Below are 20,616 nucleotides of genomic sequence, written 5' to 3' on the forward strand. Positions count from 1 at the left end.
ATTCCCCTCCCTGTCTGCGTGGGTTTCCTCTGGGTGCTCTGGTTTTCTACCACATTCCAAAGGTGAGCAGGTAAATTGCCCCTTAATGTCAGGGGGCTTAGCAGGGTAAATACGTGGGGTCACGGGGATAGGGCAGGATGGCACTTTTGTCAGTGCAGGCTTGATGGGCTGAATGGCCTCCTTGTGCTCTCTCAGGATTCTATGATTCTTCTATTCTTTGAAATGTGTAAGTACTTATTGCAAATAAAAAGTATTTATTTTGATAAATTACAGACTTGAGCACCATACTTCGGGAGAATAAACAACCCCAAATTCCTGTCTCAGGTGCAATCAAATGACAACAGAGTGATGCACGGTGTTGTTTTAATATGGGTTCCTTGCATGTCTCAATGATGATATCTTGAGACTTGTATGTTTAAATAGGAATAATTTATTGCTGGTCTTTAACCATTCACAGATGCCAGGTTACTATTGTAACCCCCTGCTGATCACTATATGGGGCTACTATTTAACTGTTGGATTTACAGAATCCTGAATTCCTAGTAGTTGATGGTGAGCTGGCTAAATTTCCTGTTTACCCATAAATGCCAGTACAGGCTTGCATGAAAAGGATTTGAGTATGTTTAGCGCGGTGCCTCCAAAAATGTTATTGAGATAAACCTTATAATGAGAAAAGGTTCGGAACAACAAGGTAAACGGAAAAACAAAAAAAATTTAATAACAAATATAATTAGCAGATATAAACAAGTAAAGAATCCCAACTGAAGATTTTCCAATTAACAGTTTCAACCTGAGAAATGTTCAGAATATCACCAAGCACTTTGAATTTTAAACGTTGGGGCCCATCCGTTGGTGCACATCTGAAGAAAACCACATTCTGTTACCGTTCCTGTCTGATAGTACTCACTTAACCCCGACACACACACAGTCCAGGCGGGTCTACGAGAGGGAAGATGATGGAGCAAGCACACGAGGCAGAGGTGCCGCGAGCTATCTGTGTAGTAACGCAGATCCAGTGCGCTGAAGGCTGTCCTCCTCGGCAGTCATGAAAAACCAAGCAGTTCTACCAGAGAAAGATTCACTTTGAACTGAGTTTTTACTGCCTCGGAAAAGCTTCTCTCCAAAAACGTGGCTGTCCCTCTTCTGCACACTCCCTCCTCAGCTCTGCAGCTGCTTCACTTCCTGGCGCCTTTTTTTCTCCCGCCCCCCAGAGCAATCCCATTGGCCCAGCCCACATCACTCAACCAACAGCATCCTGTTCACAGCACCCGCCCGGCAAACAGGACACTGAAACCCACAAGAGACAAAGAACACTGGTAAATGTCTTCCCCACAAATTTTCCTCAGTCCCTTACATCATCATCAGACATGGCACTGTTCACCATGCAGGCTGGCTTCTTAGGAGTATCTGTCTCCTGACTGTTCTCCTGGAATCTATTGCCATGTGACGCTATACATCGTACCAAGGGCAGTGGCATTCTCCAGCCCCATGTTAACCCCCACTCTGCCAAGCACCTTTAAATTACACACAGCATCACAACTGAAGTGTTGCATATTGTACTGAGTAACACTGGCAATACTGACAGACATTCTTCAACTAATTTTATTTACACCTCTCCAACAAAAAGGGCAATAGAGAAGGCAGCTCTTAGAATATACTACATGAGAGCCAGGAAGTAACGGTCCACATGTCCCAAGAAAATAAATGTGGATGTGCAGATCTATAATTCTTAAATATTGTTTGGGTATCTAGGCCACAATTCTTGACCAGGAGACTAAGGAAATTTGGCATGTCCGTTACGACTCTCACCAACGTTTACAGATGCACCATAGAAAGCATTCTTTCTGGTTGTATCACAGCTTGGTATGAATCCTGCTCTACCCAAGACTGCAAAAAACTACAAAGAGTTGTGAACAAAGCCCAGTTCATCACGCAAATCAGCCTCTCACGCATTGACTCTGTCGACATTCCTCACTGCCTCAGAAAAGCAGCCAGCATAATCAAGGACCTCATGCATCCCGGACATACTCTCCTTCATGTTCTTCCGTCGGGAAAAAGATACAAAAGCCTGAGGTCATGTACCAACCGACTCAAGAACAGCTCCTTCCCTGGTTCCATCAGACTTTTGAATGGATCTACCTCATTTGAAGTTGATCTTTCTCTCCACCCTAGCTATGACGGTAACACTGCATTCTGCACCCTCTCCTTTCCTTCTCTGTGTACCTTATACTTTGCCTATTCCAGGACCTGCTGGTCACAGAAGGGGCATTTGTGTCGTTTAGACCAGGTTGTTAATCAGCCTGAAAAAATCCTTCTAACACTATGCACTGTTCTCCAACAGATGGAAAAAGATACACAAAGCAATTTATTGAACAGGTCTTATTGAACACATCTAGCTGATTTTGAAACATGAAAAATAGCTTTAAGCAGAGTCAGGATTTGTGACAAAGGGGTGTGTGGCATAAAACAAGGATGTCAGTGGACCAGCAAGTTTAATTCTAAGCTCATGTATCTCTTGGTCATGAAATCACAACAATAAACCTGTCTAAACATCAGGAATAGCAATGCAGCTTGAATAAATACCCATGCATAATCCGTTTCCCGATGCATCACGTTCCAGTCACTCAGCCATCGGCAATCTCTGGCAGTCCACACACTCACCTCCTATTCACACACTCTGGCTCACATTCAATCTACCTTCCAACAATTGCTTCCTCACTTTCACCTCCCATTGTTCCCACATATTTCTAACGATGACAGGCACATTATCCCAAACACAATGCTGTGCAGTCACTGACATACTGCCCTCTCTCTTATAGAACAAGATAGCGCTCAATTGGAGGGTGTTCTGGGATTGGATCATTCTATCTTGGATGCTATATGTGGGACTTGGTTCTCAGACAGACTATAAACATATTCTGGCATTTGATTAATACTTATTTATTAGCTCCACATATTAATACGTTACAAAGTGGGCACATTGCTCCTTGTTTTCATGTTTCATAATCTCTCTCTCAAAGATTTGTAGGTTCGGTGGATTTGCCATGATAACAGGGATAGGGTGGGGGGAGGGGTCTGGGTCAGATGCTCTTTCAGAGAGTTGGTGCATGAATGGGCCAAATGGCCGCCTTCTGCACTGCAGGGAGTCTATGAGTCTAAAACATGATTGACTAGTGTCAGTGGTACTTCATCATATACGTCATATTTCTATCTATTAGCCCCACCACTGTGTTTTGATTTTGAACTTTAAACCACATACTATCAAAATAAAATAAGAGTGGTAAAACAAAAATGAACAGGTCAAAGATCCCTTCAACTAATAACTTTACTGATGGATTGAAAGCTGCAATAGCAATTGGCATTCTGTAAGATTTGGGAATGTCCCTTCGAAGCTGGAATAAGATTGAATTGATGCATTTAAATTTGGGAATTCTGACCAAATTGGAACCAGCTGCCAAGGGCATTCCATATCTATAATCTTCCACTGGAAAAAAGATATATAAACATGAGCAATAGCAATTGAGCAAAACTCCACATCTTCCTTCATGATTGCATTTTCATTGTTCAACTTGAGCTCACTGACCATTATCCTGCCTCCAGGATCTATTGAGTCACAGGAGTGTTGGATTATCAGTCTCTATCTGCTTCTATAAATTCCCATTGTGTGCCCTACCAAGAGTTTCCCAACTCCTTTATGAAATAAAATAGCTTTTTTTTTTAATCTTCCTGCAGCTGGCAGTCTCAGTAACTCAATTAAAATATCATCAGTGTTCATTTTATATCTGACAGAATGCACCATATAGAAATAGGCAATCTGGTCTAACCAGTTTTTTGTAAAGCTCCAGATGGAACTCCTGATCATTGAATCAAGATGATCTTCACTGTGATTGGGCTAAAAGATGTTTTTTTAAAATTAATTTCTGAAATAATGTAATTCCCATATTTTCACTATATCATATCTTTCTTGTAATGGTCAGGTTCGTCCACAACCTGCGAACTAATTACAAGGTAGAGTACAGCATTGTGCAGTGTAAACCAGGAAGAAATTTGAACTAACTTGTTGAGTGAGCCAGTATAGGCTATGACGGGAACAGACAAGAGAGGGACAAATTATTCCAATAGTTGTACACCTTGTAGTAACCACTGCTGATTAGATATGCTTGAGAAAACCACAAAATATAGTTTGAGATCGGCTCTGCTGTCCCTTTGATAGAGTCAGTTGGTATCTTTAGTCAATGCCCTAAGAGTTGCCCCTTGAAAGATGGCCACACCATTTTGAGAACCAAACCTCAGCATAAGTTACCTCCTCAACAGGACCACTACCATCCAGAAGAACAAGAGCAGCAGAAACATGGGAACCTGAAAGTACCCCTGCAAGCATTCGCCATCCTGATTTGGAAATCTATTGCCGTTACTTCACTGTCACTGGGTCAAAATCCTGGAACTCCCTCCCTCACAGCATTGACACCAGAAGTACTGCAACAGTTCAGAGCAACTCACCACTACCTTCTCAAGGGACAAATTAGGGATGGAGAATAAATGCTAGCCCAAATGCCTCAAATGATTTTTTAAAAATAAGCAAGGAGTAACACGAGAACAAAATATTGTGCCAATGTTGCTCAACATAGTAGAGCAAAGTCTCATATTTATTTTGGCACATTCTACCAAAATCCTTTCAGCGTGAAATCTAACATAAATGATCTTAATTTCTACCAACTACAAAAATAACGTCCAATTATATGAATCAGCTTTATGAAGCTTTTAAAGCTATTAGACATCAGAAGTTGCTTTTTCTCCATGTCCTTTCAAGTTCTCTTCATCTTTGAGCTTTGGAGTTTTTAAATTATAATTCCATTACGTCGAATTTTTTTCCTTCAGATATCACAGGCAACCTTTCACCAATATTCATAATTAAAAGTAATTTGTTACGCAAATACATATATTAACCATTCAGTTCAAACACAGATAAAAACTACTTGTTCCCATCTGCCTCCTTCTGAGATGCAAGCCTTGCTTCAGAAATATTTCTCATTAATAAACTCCATCTCCTGTTCACAGAGTAATGATGGCAAAGGCCAGCCGCATAATTGAAAGTTCTATTTGCATTTCTCTTCATGTTACTTTCCTTTTTGACAATTGCATTTCAAAAGGTATATAATCTGAAGAACATGCATCTACAACAAATACAGAGGAAATTCAAAATTCAATTACTTATTATTCAATCACAGAGTCCCAGTGAACAGATCACTTTTTTTTAATGACAGCAAACTGATTCATTTTCATACTTTTTTTCAACAATGTGTTTTAAAAAAAATAAATTTAGGTTCAGGCCACTGAATATTTTAAAAAACCAAACATATATATTTTTTAAAAAGGATTTTTGAACAATGATAAACCACATATTACACTGAACACGGTAAAAATAGCACTTCACAACAGTGTTCCCAAACAAAATTTGATGGAGAGTCACATAAGGAAGTATTAGCACACACTGGCCAGAATTCTCCAGCCATTCACACCGGGGGGATTCTCCAGTCCCACCGCCACCCTCACCTGCAGGTTTCCCGCTGGCGTGGGGTGACATCGGAATTTCCGTTGACAGCAACGGGAGAATCCCGCCGCTAGCAAACAGTGAAAAAGCTCAACACCGTTCAAGGCAAAGTAGCCCACTTAATTAGCACCCCATCCACCACCTCAAGCATTCACTCCCTCCACCACCAAGGGACAGTGGCAGCCCTGTGCACCATCCACAAGATACACTGCAAACTCACCAAGGCTGCTAAGACAGCACCTTCCAAACCCATGGCTGCTACCATCTGCAAATGATGTGGAGATGCCGGCATTGGACTGGGGTAAACACAGCAAGAGTTTTAACAACACCAGGTTAAAGTCCAACAGGTTTATTTGGTAGCAAATGGCATTTGCTGCCAAATAAACCTGTTGGACTTTACCCTGGTGTTGTTAAAACTCTTACGGTGTTTACCATCCGCAGAGACAAGGGCAGCTGATACCTGGGAACATCACCACCTAAAAATTCCCCATCCTGACTTGGAAATATATTGGTGGTCAGTCTATCATCAGAAATAGACACAAAGAGGTCAAGGAAGGGAAGGGAAGTGTTGGAGATAGACTACATGTAGGTGACAGAGAAGTGATAATGGAAGCAAATTGTATCGCTGTTCCTTCACTGTCACTAGTTCAAAATCCTGGAACTCCTTCCCTAACAGCACTGTGGGTGTACCTACACCACATGGGCTGCAGCGATCCAATAAAGTGGTTCAGCACATCCTCAACAAAGAGCAAACAACAGTACAGTACAGGAACAGGCCCTTCGGTCCACCAAGCCTGCACCGATCACATTGTCCTATCTAGACCAATCGCCTGTATCCCTTTATTCCCCGTCTGTTCATGTGTCAATCCAGATTAGTCTTAAATGTCGTAGGCAAAGGCAATGAGGGCTGGAGAAATAAATGCTGGCCTAGCCACCAATGCCCTGAATGAATAAAAAACAAATAAAAATACTCCTAGAGTTTCGCAGAAAAGACAGCTGATCAACAATGGTGTATGCTAATAATTCATAACAATGATATCATAGAATCCCTACAGTGCAGAAGGTGACCATTTGGCCCATTGAGCCTGCATCAACAACAATCCTACCACCCAGGCCTTATCCCCGTAATCCCACGTATTTACCTTGCTGGTTTCCCTGATGCTAAGGGGCAATTTAGCATGGCCAATCAACCTAACCCGCATAACTTTGGACTGTGGGAAGAAACTGCAGTATCTGGCGGGAACCCACGCAGAAACGGGGAGAACGTGCAAACTCCACACAGTGACCCAAGACCGGAATTAAACTCGGGTCCCTGGTGCTGTGAGGCAGCAGTGCTAACCACTGTGCTGCCCTGCTGCTCATATATTCCATCAAGAAAGGAAGATCCTAAAAAGGGGATAAATCAATCTTAGTTAACTAGTAAAACTCATGGGGCAAAAGGCCTGGACCTGCTGGGCTGCATCTAAGGATAGTAAGAAGTCTCACAACACCAGGTTAAGGTCCAACAGGTTTATTTGGTAGCAAAAGCCACTAGCTTTTTGAGCGCTGCTCCTTCGTCAGGGAGTGGGAGTTCTGTTCACAAACAGGACATATGAAGACACGAACTCAATTTACAAAATAATGGTTGGAATGCGAGTCTTTACAGGTAATCAAGTCTTAAAGGTACAGACAATGTGAGTGGAGAGAGGGTTAAGCACAGATTAAAGAGACAGGTTATCTCTTTAACCTGTGCTTAACCCTCTCTCCACTCACATTGTCTGTACCTTTAAGACTTGATTACCTGTAAAGACTCGCATTCCAACCATTATTTTGTAAATTGAGTTTGTGTCTTTATATGTCCTGTTTGTGAACAGATCTCCCACTTACCTGACGAAGGAGCAGCGCTCCAAAAGCTAGTGGCTTTTGCTACCAAATAAACCTGTTGGACCTTAACCTGGTGTTGTGAGACTTCTTACTGTGTTTACCCCAGTCCAACGCCGGCATCTCCACATCATGACTGCATCTAAGGATACAGAGATAGTGACACTGAAATTCTAGTAAAGTCCCAGAACATTGCAAAACTGCCAATGTAACACCTTTATATGGGCATCACAGTGGTTAGCACTGCTGCCTCACAGCACCAGGAACCCGAGTTCAATTCCGGCCTTGGGTGACTGTCTCTGTGGAGTTTGCACGTTCTCCTCATATCTGCGTGGGTTTCCTCCGGGTACTCCGATTTCCTCCTACAGTCCAAAGATCATAGAATCATAGAAACCCTACAGTGCAGAAGGAGGCCATTCGGCCCATCGAGTCCGCACCGACCACAATCCCACCCAGGCCCTATCCCTACATATTTACTTGCTAATCCCTCTAACCTACGCATCTCAGGACTCTAAGGGGCAATTTTTAACCTGGCCAATCAACCTAACCCACACATCTTTGGACTGTGGGAGGAAACCGGAGCACCTGGAGGAAACCCACGCAGACACGAGGAGAATGTGCAAACTCCACACAGACAGTGACCCGAGCCAGGAATCGAACCCGGGACCCTGGAGCTGTGAAGCAGCAGTGCTAACCACTGTGCTACCGTGCAGCAGTGCTAACCACTGTGCTACCGTGCGGGCTAGGTGAATTGGCCATGCTAAATTGCTCCTTAATGTTGGGAGATTAGTAATATGTGGGCTTATGGGGATATGGCCTCAGTGGGATTGTTGTCAATGCAAGCTCGATGGGCCCAATGGCCTCCTTCTGCACTGGAGGGATTCTATGATTCAAAAGGCAGGGATTCAAAAAACAGGTAACGAATGACTATCCATCATTGGGAAAATGTTAGAGTCCATTATAAAGAATGTATTAGCAGAGCATTTACAAATACAAAATAATAATCAAGCAGAGTCAACATGGCTTCATAAAGGGGAAATCATGCCTGAAAAAATGATAAGAATTCTTTTGAGGTACTAATGAGCAGGACAAATGAAGGGGAACCAGTAGATATAATATACATTGATTTCCAAAAAGTTTTCGAAAAAGTATCACACAAAAGGCTACCTGATAAGGAAAGAGCTCATGATGTTGGAGGTAGTATATCAGCATGGATATATGATTGGCTAACCGATAGAAGACAGACAGTTTGGATAAGAGGGGAATTTTCAGGATGGCAACGTGTAACTCATGAAATGCCACAGGGATCAGTGCTGGGGCCACAATTATTGACTATATATATGAATGACTTGGTTAAGAGAAGTGAATGTACTATTGGCAAGTTTGCAAATGACCGAAAAATAGGTGAGAAGGCAAGTGGTAGGGATGATCAAAGTCAGATAAAGGCAGATTTAGGTGAGTGGGTAAAAACTTGGCAGATGGTATATAATGTGGAAAATGTGAAGTCAGGCTCTTTGGTAGGAAGAAAAAAGGAGATGAATGTTATCTAAATGGAGAAAGACTGCAAAAAGCTGCAACACAAGAGATTTGGGGGTCTTCATGTACAAATCACAAAAAGCTAGCATGCAAGTTCAGTAGGTTATAGGAAAGATACATGGAATATTGGTCTTTATTTCCAAAGAATGGAGCACAAAAATAGGGAAGTCTTGCTAAAACTATACAAGGCACTAGTTAGACCACACTTGGAATACTGTGAACTGTTTTGGTCTCCTTATCTGAGGAAAGATATATTACACTGGAGGCAGTCCAGAGAAGGCTCACGAGCTTGATCCCAGTATGGAGGGATTTTCTTGTGAGGAGAGGTTGAGTAGGTTGGGCCTGTACTCATTGGAGTTTAGAAGAATGAGAGGTGACCTTATTGAGATCTACAAGATTCTCAGGGGGCTTGACAGGGTAGATGCTGAGAGGCTGTTTCCCCTTGTGGGAAAGTCTATGACCAGAAGACATACTCTCAGAATAAGGGGTCACCCATTTAAGACAGAGATGAGGTTGAATTTCTTTTCTCAGAGGGTAGTGAATCTGTGGAATTGTTTACCACAAAGGACTGTAGAGGCTGGGTTGTAAGTATATTCAAGACTGAGATAGGCAGATTTTTAATCAGTAAGGGAGTAGAGAGTTATGAGGACAAGATGGGAAAGTGGAGTTGAGGAAAGTCACATCAGCTCAGTCATGATCTAATTGCATGGCGGGGCAAACTCGATCGGCCAAATGGCCTACTTCTGCTCCTGTGTCTTATGATCATCTAATTATGGCATTTAAAGTCGGTAATTTAATTTTTTTCTTTATTACATGGGATGTGGGCATCGCTGGCAAGGCCAGCATTTTTTGCTGATCGCGAATTGCCCTTGAACTGAGTGGCATTTTTTGAATTGACCACATTGCTTTCGGTCTGGAGTCACATGTAGGCCAGACCAAGTAAGGATGGCAGATTTTCTTCCTTAAAGGACATTAGTGAACAAGATGGATTTTTATAACAATCGACAATGGCTTCATGGTCATCATTAGACTTTTCATTCCAGATTGTTATTGAATTCAAATTTCAACATCTTCACGGTGAGATTCGAACCTGGGTCCCCAGAGTATTACCCTGAGTTTCTGGATTACTAGTCCAGTGACAATACCACTGCAATGCCGCCTACTCTTACCGACCAAAAAGTTCCCAACTCCACACCAAGCTTTCTGCATTGTTCACAAACATGCTGACCCGACATGTTTCATGCTTGACAGGGTAGATGCTGAGAGGTTGTTTCCCCTTGTGGGAAAGTCGATGACCAGAAGACATACTCTCAGAATAAGGGGTCACCCATTTAAGACAGAGATGAGGTTGAATTTCTTTTCTCAGAGGGTAGTGAATCTGTGGAATTGTTTACCACAAAGGGTTGTAGAGGCTGGGTTCTAAGTATATTCAAGGCTGAGATAGGCAGATTTTTAATCAGTAAGGGAGTAGAGAGTTATGAGGACAAGATCAGGTAAGGAACATTGGCAGTGAATTCCAGACACCCACCACCCTCGGCGTAAAAAGGTTCTTCCTTATGTCCCCTCTACACAACTGCCACTGAATTTATGTCCTCTGGTTCTAAAATTCTCCACAAGGGAAACAATCTTATCTGTCCATTTTATATCTTCCCCTCATAATTATGTACACCTCCGTCAAGTCATCCCTCAGCCTTTTTTGTTCTAAGGAAAATAACTCTAACCTATCCAATCTCTCTTCATAGCTATACTTTGCTAGCCCTGGCACCATTCTTGTAAACCTCCTCCACACTCTCTCCAGAGCAATTATATCCTTCCTGTAATATGGTGACCAGAACTGCACACAATATTCCAGTTGCGGCCTCACCAGTATTTTGTACAATTCCAACATTATATCCTTAATTTTATATTCTATACTGCTGTCAATGAAGGAGAGCATTCCATATGGCTTCTTTACAATCTTGTCTACTTGAACTGCTGCCTTTAGAGACGTATGTATTAGTACACCAAGATCTCTCACTTCATCTCGCCTTCTTAGTATATTCCTGTTCATTATGTATTCCCTATAACTGTTTGACCTTCCGAACTGCATTACCCTACACTTCTCTATGTTAAAATACGTCTGCCACTTTACCGACCACTCCACCAACCCATCGATATCATGTTGTAGTCTATAGCTATCCTCTACACCATCCACTACTCGGCCAATTTTTGTGTCTTCTGCAAACTTCCCAATTGTGCCTCCCACATTTACAACTCAATCGTTAATATATAACATAAACAGCAGGGGTCTCTGAGCCCTATGGGACACCACTTGAAACAAATTTTCATTCGCAAGGGCATCCATCAACCATGACCCTTTGTTCCTGTTACTAAGCCAACTTTTGATCCAGTTTGCCACCAATGGGATTCTGCTTTTTTGACCAATCTGTCATGAGGGACATAGTCATCACGAGACATTTTTACTGAATTCAAATTTCACCATCTGTTACAATGGGATTTGCACCCTGGTCTGCAGAGCATTATCCTGAGTCTCTGGATTACTGGTCCAGTGACAATACCACTGCCTCCCCTTGAAGTGGTATATTCCTGCTCTTATTTCATATATCCTTAAGAGACTGTGGTGACACGTCGGTATTTACTGAGAAAGGGAGGGACTGATAACGAGCGTACATCCTCCAGAAGCAGAGAGGAGAGGTTAAAGACTGTAAGGTCATGACGAGTGACTGGCAAAGGGAAAGGAAATGGAACTGACTCTTCAAGATAGGAAAATCAAAAGTAAAACAGAGATAATTATAGCAAGGGGCTAAAGAAAGTAGAAAAGCTAAAGGCACGGCTGATTGGAGCAGAGCATGTTGGATAAATCAGATATTACAGATTAGGAAGGGAGGTGCATCTAAAAAAAGCTAACAGTAAAAAAAAAATCACAGAAAGTCAATAGTCCCAAAAGCTAAGAACTAAGGAAATAATGCCAGTGGACGCTTATGTAGATAAGAGATAAGAGTGAACATTATTGTTGCGACTGAGACCAGAATAAGATGTGAGGATGGATTACAGAACTGACTGCAGGTAACTTGCTGTTCAACAAAGATACAACCATTGGCACAAGTCAATATAATGCCATTTTTGCATATTCTAAATGAGAGTTTCAGATTCCCAAACAATCGATGGTTTCTAACTTGTAGGATGCTGTGCAAGATATTTTTGTTCATTTTATGGGATCTGGGCGTCGCTGGCTAGACCAGCATTGTTATTGCCCATCTCCAGCTGCCCTTGAAAAGGTGGTGAGTTGTCTTCTTGAAATGATGCAATCCAGTAGGGGTAGGTACATGCTGTAAACTTCCATGGTGTAAACTTCTCTGACTCTATGAGATAAAACAGGTGCTGCAGCTCCACGGTCACTGACTCAATTGCAAATGAAGTGTTGGAGAGCTTTCTTGCTGATGTCTGGGTTCACAACCATCCTTTCTATTTATTTTGCAGAATTGCTCACCGAAATCTCTCCTCCCCCTCTCACAATGCGGTGGTTTCATCCCATCCCAATTCTCAATCCCAGCCCCATCCCGCTTTCACTGTTCCCGCACAGGGGCTATGGGAATAACTGTTTATCCCATCTTGCAGTGCATGATGAGACTAAATGGACTACACGGTGGCTCGCACTGCTGCCTCACAGCGCGAGGAAGCCAGGTTCAATTCCTGCCTCGGGTGACTGGATGGAGTTTGCACATTCTCCCTGTGTCTGCGTGGGTTTCCACCGGGTGCTCTGGTTTCCTCCCATGGTCCAAAGATGTGCAGGTTAGGTGGATTGGCAGTGCCAAATTGCCCCTTAGCGTCCCAAGATGTGTAGGTTAGGGGCGTTAGGGGGTAAATACATGGGGCTACGGGGATAGGGTCTGGGTGGGATGCTCTCCAGAGAATCCCTGCAGTACAGAAGGAGGCCATTCGGTCCATCGAATCTGCACCGATCACAATCCCACCACGCAGGCCTTCTCCCCGTAATCCCACGTATTTACCCTGCCAGTCTCCCTGATGCTAAGGGGCAATTTAGCATGGCCAATCAAACTAACCCGCACATCTTTGGACTGTGGGACAAAACCGGAGCACCCGGACGAAACACACGCAGACACGGGGACAATGTGCAAACTCCACACAGACAGTGACCCGAGGCCGGAATTGAACCTGGGACACTGGCGCTGTGAGGCAGCAGTGCTAACACTGTGCCACCGTGCCATCCATAAAGACGGGACTCTGTTGGAGAGCTGGTGTAGATTCAATGGACTGAATGGCCTCTTTCTGCACTGTAGGGATTCTATGATTCTAAATCACCACGACAGAAGGCACAAGCCAAACAATGCATCAAGAGGTCCTCCATGTGCAACTATCCAAGGCTGTCATTATGATCTTCTCTGAGGGCCAATAGCCTTAGAAAAGCTCTATCTCTCACCACTTCCTAACCTGACCACTTCCCAGAGTGCTTTTGCGACTGGAATCTGTCAAGGTGCCACAGGGTACTGTGCATCATCACAGAAGATTTAGTCCCTCCTACATTCCACCTATGTGTCACACAAACAACAAATGGATCGGGTCACTAATGGATGCACAAGCTCAGCTCTCAGATAACGACAGCAAACTGGCAGAAATATTGAATCGTTATGTTACCTCAATATTTACCAGGGGCACTTACATGCTGAACGTGACATTAGGAGATGAAATCAAAAACTATATTAATGTATTTAAAACAGAAATTGTGAGGAGATAATTGGCGTTAGGGAGGATAAACTCCATTGTCCCCAGTCGACTGCATCGGCATAAACTAAGAGTTAGGGAAGAGATAACAGAGGCACTATTACACATCTAAAAAAGATTAGGAAAGTGAATAGAGACAGCTAATGTTATTCATATATTTGAAAAGGAAGACAGAACAAGTCACGGGAACCACGAACCAATAATCTGTGGAATTCCCTGCCCAGTGAAGCAGTTGAGGTTGTTACCTCATTGAATGTTTTTAAGACAAGCATAGATAAATTTTTGAACAGTCAAGGAATTAAGAGTTATGGTGAGTGGGCGGGTAAGTGGAGCTGAGTCCACAAAAAGATCAGCCATGATCCTATTGAATGGCGGAGCAGGCTCGAGGGGCCAGATGGCCTACTCCTGCTCCTAGTTCTTATGAACCAGATAGCTTAGTGTCAGTGCAAAGAAAATAATAGAATCTATACTCAAAAATGTTATAGAAAAATCAGCTGAAACGAAAAGGATAATTTTTGTCGAATTCAAAAGGGAACATCATGCTTCACTAATCTTCCTGAATCCTTCAAAGAATTAGCAGGAAGAGTAGATGCATTGGATCTGACATATTTGGATTTCAAAACAATAAAGTACCACACAGTAGTCCCACAACTATGGTTGGAGCATGGAGGTCAAACGACAGGCAGAAGAATGGATAGTAAGCGAGCTACGAAACAGAAAATAGAGAACAGGATTGAAAGATAGTTACTATCTTGAAAAAAGGAAATGGTGTTCCATAGGGATTGGTGCTGATCGTGTTGTTCACAATTCACATGAATGATCTGGATTCCAAAATCAGAGGAACAACTTTTAAATTTGCGGCAAACACCAAGTTGGAAGGGGCTGATCGCAACTGGCCATCAGGGAGGGGGAAGAGTGCTGCCAGAACCACCAGGGATTATGTGTGTGTGTATGTGTGTGTGGGGGGGGGGGGGGGGGGGGGGGGGGGAGGGAGGAGGGTGGCGGAAAAGTGCGTCAGGGAGATGGAGACTGCCGGTGGGTGGGTGATGGAGCGCGTGCGCGCGCGTGTGTGTGTGTGTGTCGGTGGGTGGGTGGCGGAGTGCGTGCGCGCGTGTGTGTGTGTGTGTCGGTGGGTGGGTGGCGGAGTGCGAGCGCGCGTGTGTGTGTGTGTGTGTCGGTGGGTGGGTGGCGGAGTGCGTGCGCGCGTGTGTGTGTGTGTCGGTGGGTGGGTGGTGGAGCGCGTGCGCGCGTGTGTGTGTGTGTCGGTGGGTGGGTGGCGGAGTGCGTGCGCGCGTGTGTGTGTGTGTCGGTGGGTGGGTGGCGGAGTGCGTGCGCGCGTGTGTGTGTGTGTCGGTGGGTGGGTGGCGGAGTGCGTGCGCGCGTGTGTGTGTGTGTGTCGGTGGGTGGGTGGCGGAGTGCGTGCGCGCGTGTGTGTGTGTGTCGGTGGGTGGGTGGTGGAGCGCGTGCGTGTGCGTTTGTGTGTGAGAGAGAGAGAGAAGATCTGTGTGGGCCAGTGATCTGTGTGGGGCTGGCTCGGAAACATCCAGGAGGCCAGCGATTGGGGGGGTCAAAGGAGCAGCAATGGGGCCTAGCTGTGCTGGCCAGCGATCGGGAGGCTGGCAGTGTGGGGCTGGTGCGCATGTGCCAATCTCCGCTTTGACAGATCGGCACATGCACAGTGGCCTGTTCAGTGCTAAGCTGCTGGCCTCTCCAGCAGAAATAGGCCCCACCCACAGATTTTCAGCCGAAGTCTCTCTGAGGCATTCTGTGATGCACAAAGTGTGTGGGAAACTCATTTTGAAAACCCATCAGCAGGAGTTACTCCAATTTTTATGCAAATTCGGCACGTAGAATCCTGACCACCAAAGAAGCGAAGAGACAGTACCGAACCAAGTTAAGTCCCAGGCTAGCCACACGAACTCCCACTGGTTACGGCAAGGTCTGCAAAACGTAACAGGCTAAAGCTGAAGGCATGTCGAAGCGCCGGCAAAAATGCGCCCCTCCCTGACGAGCTCAACGCATTCTATGCTAGTTTTAAGCAAGAGACCAGCGAGAGGACATCTTCCAACGTGGAAGCATCAGCTGCTGAACTGGTATCCGAGGTCGCCATCGCAGATGTCAGATCGGCCTTCTTGACAGTTAACCCATGGAAAGTGACCGGCCCGGATGGGGTACCCAGAGAAGCACTCAGATCCTGTGTAGGCCAGCTGGTGGGGGTATTCGCAGACATCTTTTACCTCCCCTTACACTGATGTGAGGTCCCTACCTGATTCAAGAAGATGACCATCATCCCTGTACCAAAGAAAAGCCAGGCAGCATACGTTAATGACTGTTGTCCGGTGGCACTGAAATCCATCATCCTGAAGTGCTTCAAAAGGTTAGTCATGGCAAGCACCAACTCTGGTATCCCAGATTGCTTGGACCCACTACAGTTCGCTTAATGGCACAACAGGTCCACAGCAGACACCATCTCCCTGGCCCTAAACTCGACCATGGACCACCTGGATAACAAAGACACATATGTCAGAATCCTATTTATTGACCATAGCTCAGCCTTCAACAGGGCTCAGCTCCTCTCTCTGCGACTGGACTTCCAAAACCACAGACCACAATCAATAAGGATAGGCAACAACACCTCCTCCATGATTATCCTCAACACCGGTGCCCCGCAAGGCTGTTACCTCAGTCCCTTCGTATACTCCTTATACGCCTATAACTGTGGGGCCAAATTCCCATCCAATTTAAAATTTACTGATGACACCAATGTAGTGGGTTGGATCTCAAACAACAACGAGAATGGAATACAGTAAAGAGATAGAGAATCTGGTGAAATGGTATGACAACAATAATCTCTCCCTCAAAGTCAGTAAAATGAAAGAGATAGTCTTCAGCTTCAGGAAGCTTAGTGGAGAACATGCCCCCATCTACATCAATGGTGATGAAGTAGAAATGGTCGAGAGTTTCATGTTTCTAGATGTCCAGCTAAACAACAACCTGTCCTGGTCTTTCCATGCTGACGCTCTAGTTAAGAAAGCATACCAATGCCTCTACTTTCTGAGGAGGCGAAGGAAATTTGGCACGTCCACTACAACTCACCAATCTTTACAGATATGGCATAGAAAGCATCCTTTCTGGACATAACACAGTTTGGTATGGCTCCTGCTCTGACCTAGGCCGCAAGAAACTACAAAGGGTTGTGAACGTAGCCCAGTCCATCACGCAAACTAGCCTCCCATTCATTGACTCCGTTTACACATTCAGCTGCCTCAGAAAAGCAGCCAGCATAGTTAAGGACCCAACGCAGCCCAGACATACTCTCTTCCACTTTCTTCGGTCAGGAAAACAATACAAAAGTCTGAGATCATGTACTAACCAACTAAAAAACAGCTTCGACCCTGCTGCCATCAGACTTTTGAATGGACCTACCATATATTAAACAACGAACAAAGAAAATTACAGCACAGGAACAGGGCCCTTTGGCCCTCCAAGCCTACACCAACCATCCTGCCCGACTTAACTAAAACCCCCTCCCTTTCCGGGGACCATAGCCCTCTATTCACATCCTATTCATGTATTTGTCAAGACCCCCCTTAAAAGTCACTATCATATCTGCTTCCACTATCTCCCCCAGCAGCGAGTTCCTCTGTGTAAAAAACTTGCCTCGTACATCTCCTTTAAATCTTGCCCCTCACATCCTAAACCTATGCCCCCTAGTAATTGACTCTTCCACCCTGGGAAAAAGCTTCTGACTATCCACTCTGTCCATGCCCCTCATAATCTTGTCGACGTCTATCGGGTCGCCCCTCAACCTCCATCGTTCCAGTGAGAACAAACTAAGTTTCTCCAACCTCTTCTCATAACTAAAGCCCTCCATACCAGGCAACATCCTGGTAAATCTTTTCTGTACCCTCTCCAAAGCCTCCACCTCCATTTGGTAGTGTGATGACCAGAATTGAACACTATATTCCAAGTGCAGCCTAACTAAAGTTTTATAAAGCTGCAACATGATTTGCCATTTTTTAAACTCAATGCCCCGGCCAATGAAGGCATGCATGCCGTATGCCTTCTTGACTACCTTCTCCACCTGCATTGTCACTTTCAGTGACCTGTGTACCTGTACACCCAGATCCATTATATAAGCTGACCTTTCTCGACACCCGAGCTATGACTGTAATACTATATTCTGCACTCTCTCCTTTCCTTTTCCCCTTTGTACTCTATCAACGATATGCCTTGTCTGTATAATTTGCAAGAAACAATACTTTTCATTGTATCCCAATACACGTGACAATAATAAATCAAATCAAATCAAGACCAGACCACCCGGAGGAAACCCTCACAAATGTGCAAACTCCACAGAAGGCTGGCATCAAACCAGGGTCCCTGATGCTATGAGGCAGCTGAGCTAACCACGGTGCCACCATACTGCCCTTGCGCCATCATCCTGGAAGTCTCTCAAAGATCCAGTTTTGCTTCTCTCTTCTTCCTTATCTTCTTACAGACTCCATTACAAAATCATGTACAGATCAGCTTTCAATCAGCCTGAAGACACTTAGTTTTAATTCTCTAACACCTCTCTTAACCACTTCACTGCAGGTCAACAGCCTGATTTTTCAACAAATCCTTCAAAGGAACAGAAGGGGTTTTCTCTTCGGGGACTTTCCATTCCAGACTGGGCAGTTCCCGAAGATAGAACTCCCAACACTTTCTTCTTATTCGCCTACAACCTTAAACCCTCCACTCCCCTCCCTAACCTGCCCAAACCTTCCCCACCCAAGGCCCCGTGGTTACTTGATAAAAGCAAATTACTGCGGATGCTGGAATCTGAAACCAAAAGAGAAAATGCTTGAAAATCTCAGTAGGTCTGACAGCATCGATAAGGAGACAAAAGAGCTGATGTTTCAAGTCCAGATGACCTTTTGTCAAAGCTTTGTCAAAGTTGAGCTTTGACAAAGGGTTATCTGGACTCAAAATGTCATCTCTTTTCTCTCCTTACAGATGTTGTCAGCCCTGCTGAGATTTTCCAGAATTTTTTCTTTTGGCTCCAGGGTTACTTGTTTCTAGAGATCCATGGGCCTCCTTCTTCCTCCTCATGCAGCCCCATGAGTTCCCACCAATGCACTCTTGTAGCTGTTGACAACTGTACTTGCCGGCAATTCCCGGAGGTAGGGGGCTAGATAGGGGTGGAAGTCCCACTTGGCCCTTGTTTAGCCCACCTCCCGGAGCATGTTAAGACTGTGTTGTGGGCCAGCGTGCAGTGCTGTAATATTCAACCCAGTGTGAGAGTGTGATACGAGTGTGGACGCATGCATACTCTAAGTAGGAGAGGAAGACCGCCTTCATTTTCCTATTGTCAATTTACAGAATTAAATATAAATACCATAATCACTGCTGTGTTTCATCTGTAAAATTAATGTTCCATTAGCTTTCAGAACGAGAAATAAATAGTGTAAACTAAAGTTAAGGGATTATTTGGAGCCTATGATTGTTTTGAGGTTTGTGATATATTCTCTGAAGTGAAATCAATTTCAACAGTTTTCTTTACTGTCGCACTAATAGTCAACAAAACATAACTGAGACAATTAGCCCTGCCAGATCCACAGATATCAAAATATTTAAGGAAGCTTATGTTATGCATCTGGCAGCAGATGATGCAAAGCAAGAACATCAAAGAATCTGAGAAATAGAAAGGCAATGGAGCCAATCCGAGTATATTACAAAATAATGATGGGCCATAATTTCTAAACTCCCCGGCGTCAGATTTGGCAGTTGACTGTCACTCACCATCAACTGCCTGCATTCTCCATGGCAATGTTGCTTTTAATCAGAGTTCACTTGCCAACCATCTTCTCATACAGGACAAATTTACTGATTTCCCCTGACACTGATATTCTCACAATTGTCCTGATGAGTGCAAAATGAAAAGCTTTGACCAATGTATTTTTCAGCAATACTGAAGTTCTGTATTACTAAATGACTATTAAGCACATCTGTGACATTCCACAATTAACACCAAAGGTTCAATTCAACTCCGACTCACTGAATTGTCACATGCATGACAGGTTTTATTTAGTGGAGATTGGATGCAATTTGCTGTGAACATCTTAATATTGTCATTTTAGTCAGCTCTTTGCCAACAGTTATAAATCCAAGAGTTCCTAGCTTGAGATGGCCTCAATTTCAAAATTCTCATTCTTGTTTTCATACCCCAAACTCTGTAACCTGCAATGACATTAAAAGTGCTTTATAAACTCAAGTTGTTGCTGAGAAGTGGGGATTGTTCTCTTTGCAACAGGGAAGGTTAAAGGGAGATTTGATAGGACAGTTCAGAATTCTGAAAGGGTTTAGAATAGGAATAGGTTTAGAATAAGGAGAAATAGTTCCCACCGACAGCAGAGTTGGTAACTAGAGGGCAGACTTCAGATCATTGGCCAAAGAATTAGAAGCGATATGTGAAGAAATATTTATACTCAGAAGGAAATTGGTTACATATGTGAGAAAGAAGCTTAGAGAAGGAGTTGAGGAGTGAAAATAATTGGATAATTGTTTTAAAGAGTTTGCATGAACACAATGAGCAAAAAGCCTTTGGTGCTGTATGATTCTATCAATCAGAAATTAAACTTATCGCATCTCTCTTCCGTTATTGATCATTAATTACATTCTTTACTTTTTGAGGGGAATCTGTGTACCCCGAGATTACCTTTCTATCCCCAGGTGATTGTACTGCTGTGGGAGAGCGGATGTTGGGCTAGTTATAGGGTGGTGTGGGTACCTCTCAAACCTGATGCTCCAAGGACAATGAGTGTGGAGCAGATTAATCAACCAGCAGATTTTTTTCCTCCCTGTCATTTTTGTTTGTAAATGTGAAAAAAATTAAAGGTGCAGACAACGGGGTTTAAGACAAAGCATCTGCTGCAAGGTGGGTT

Source organism: Mustelus asterias, chromosome 5 (assembly GCF_964213995.1).
Source record: "Mustelus asterias chromosome 5, sMusAst1.hap1.1, whole genome shotgun sequence".
NCBI lineage: Eukaryota > Metazoa > Chordata > Chondrichthyes > Carcharhiniformes > Triakidae > Mustelus > Mustelus asterias.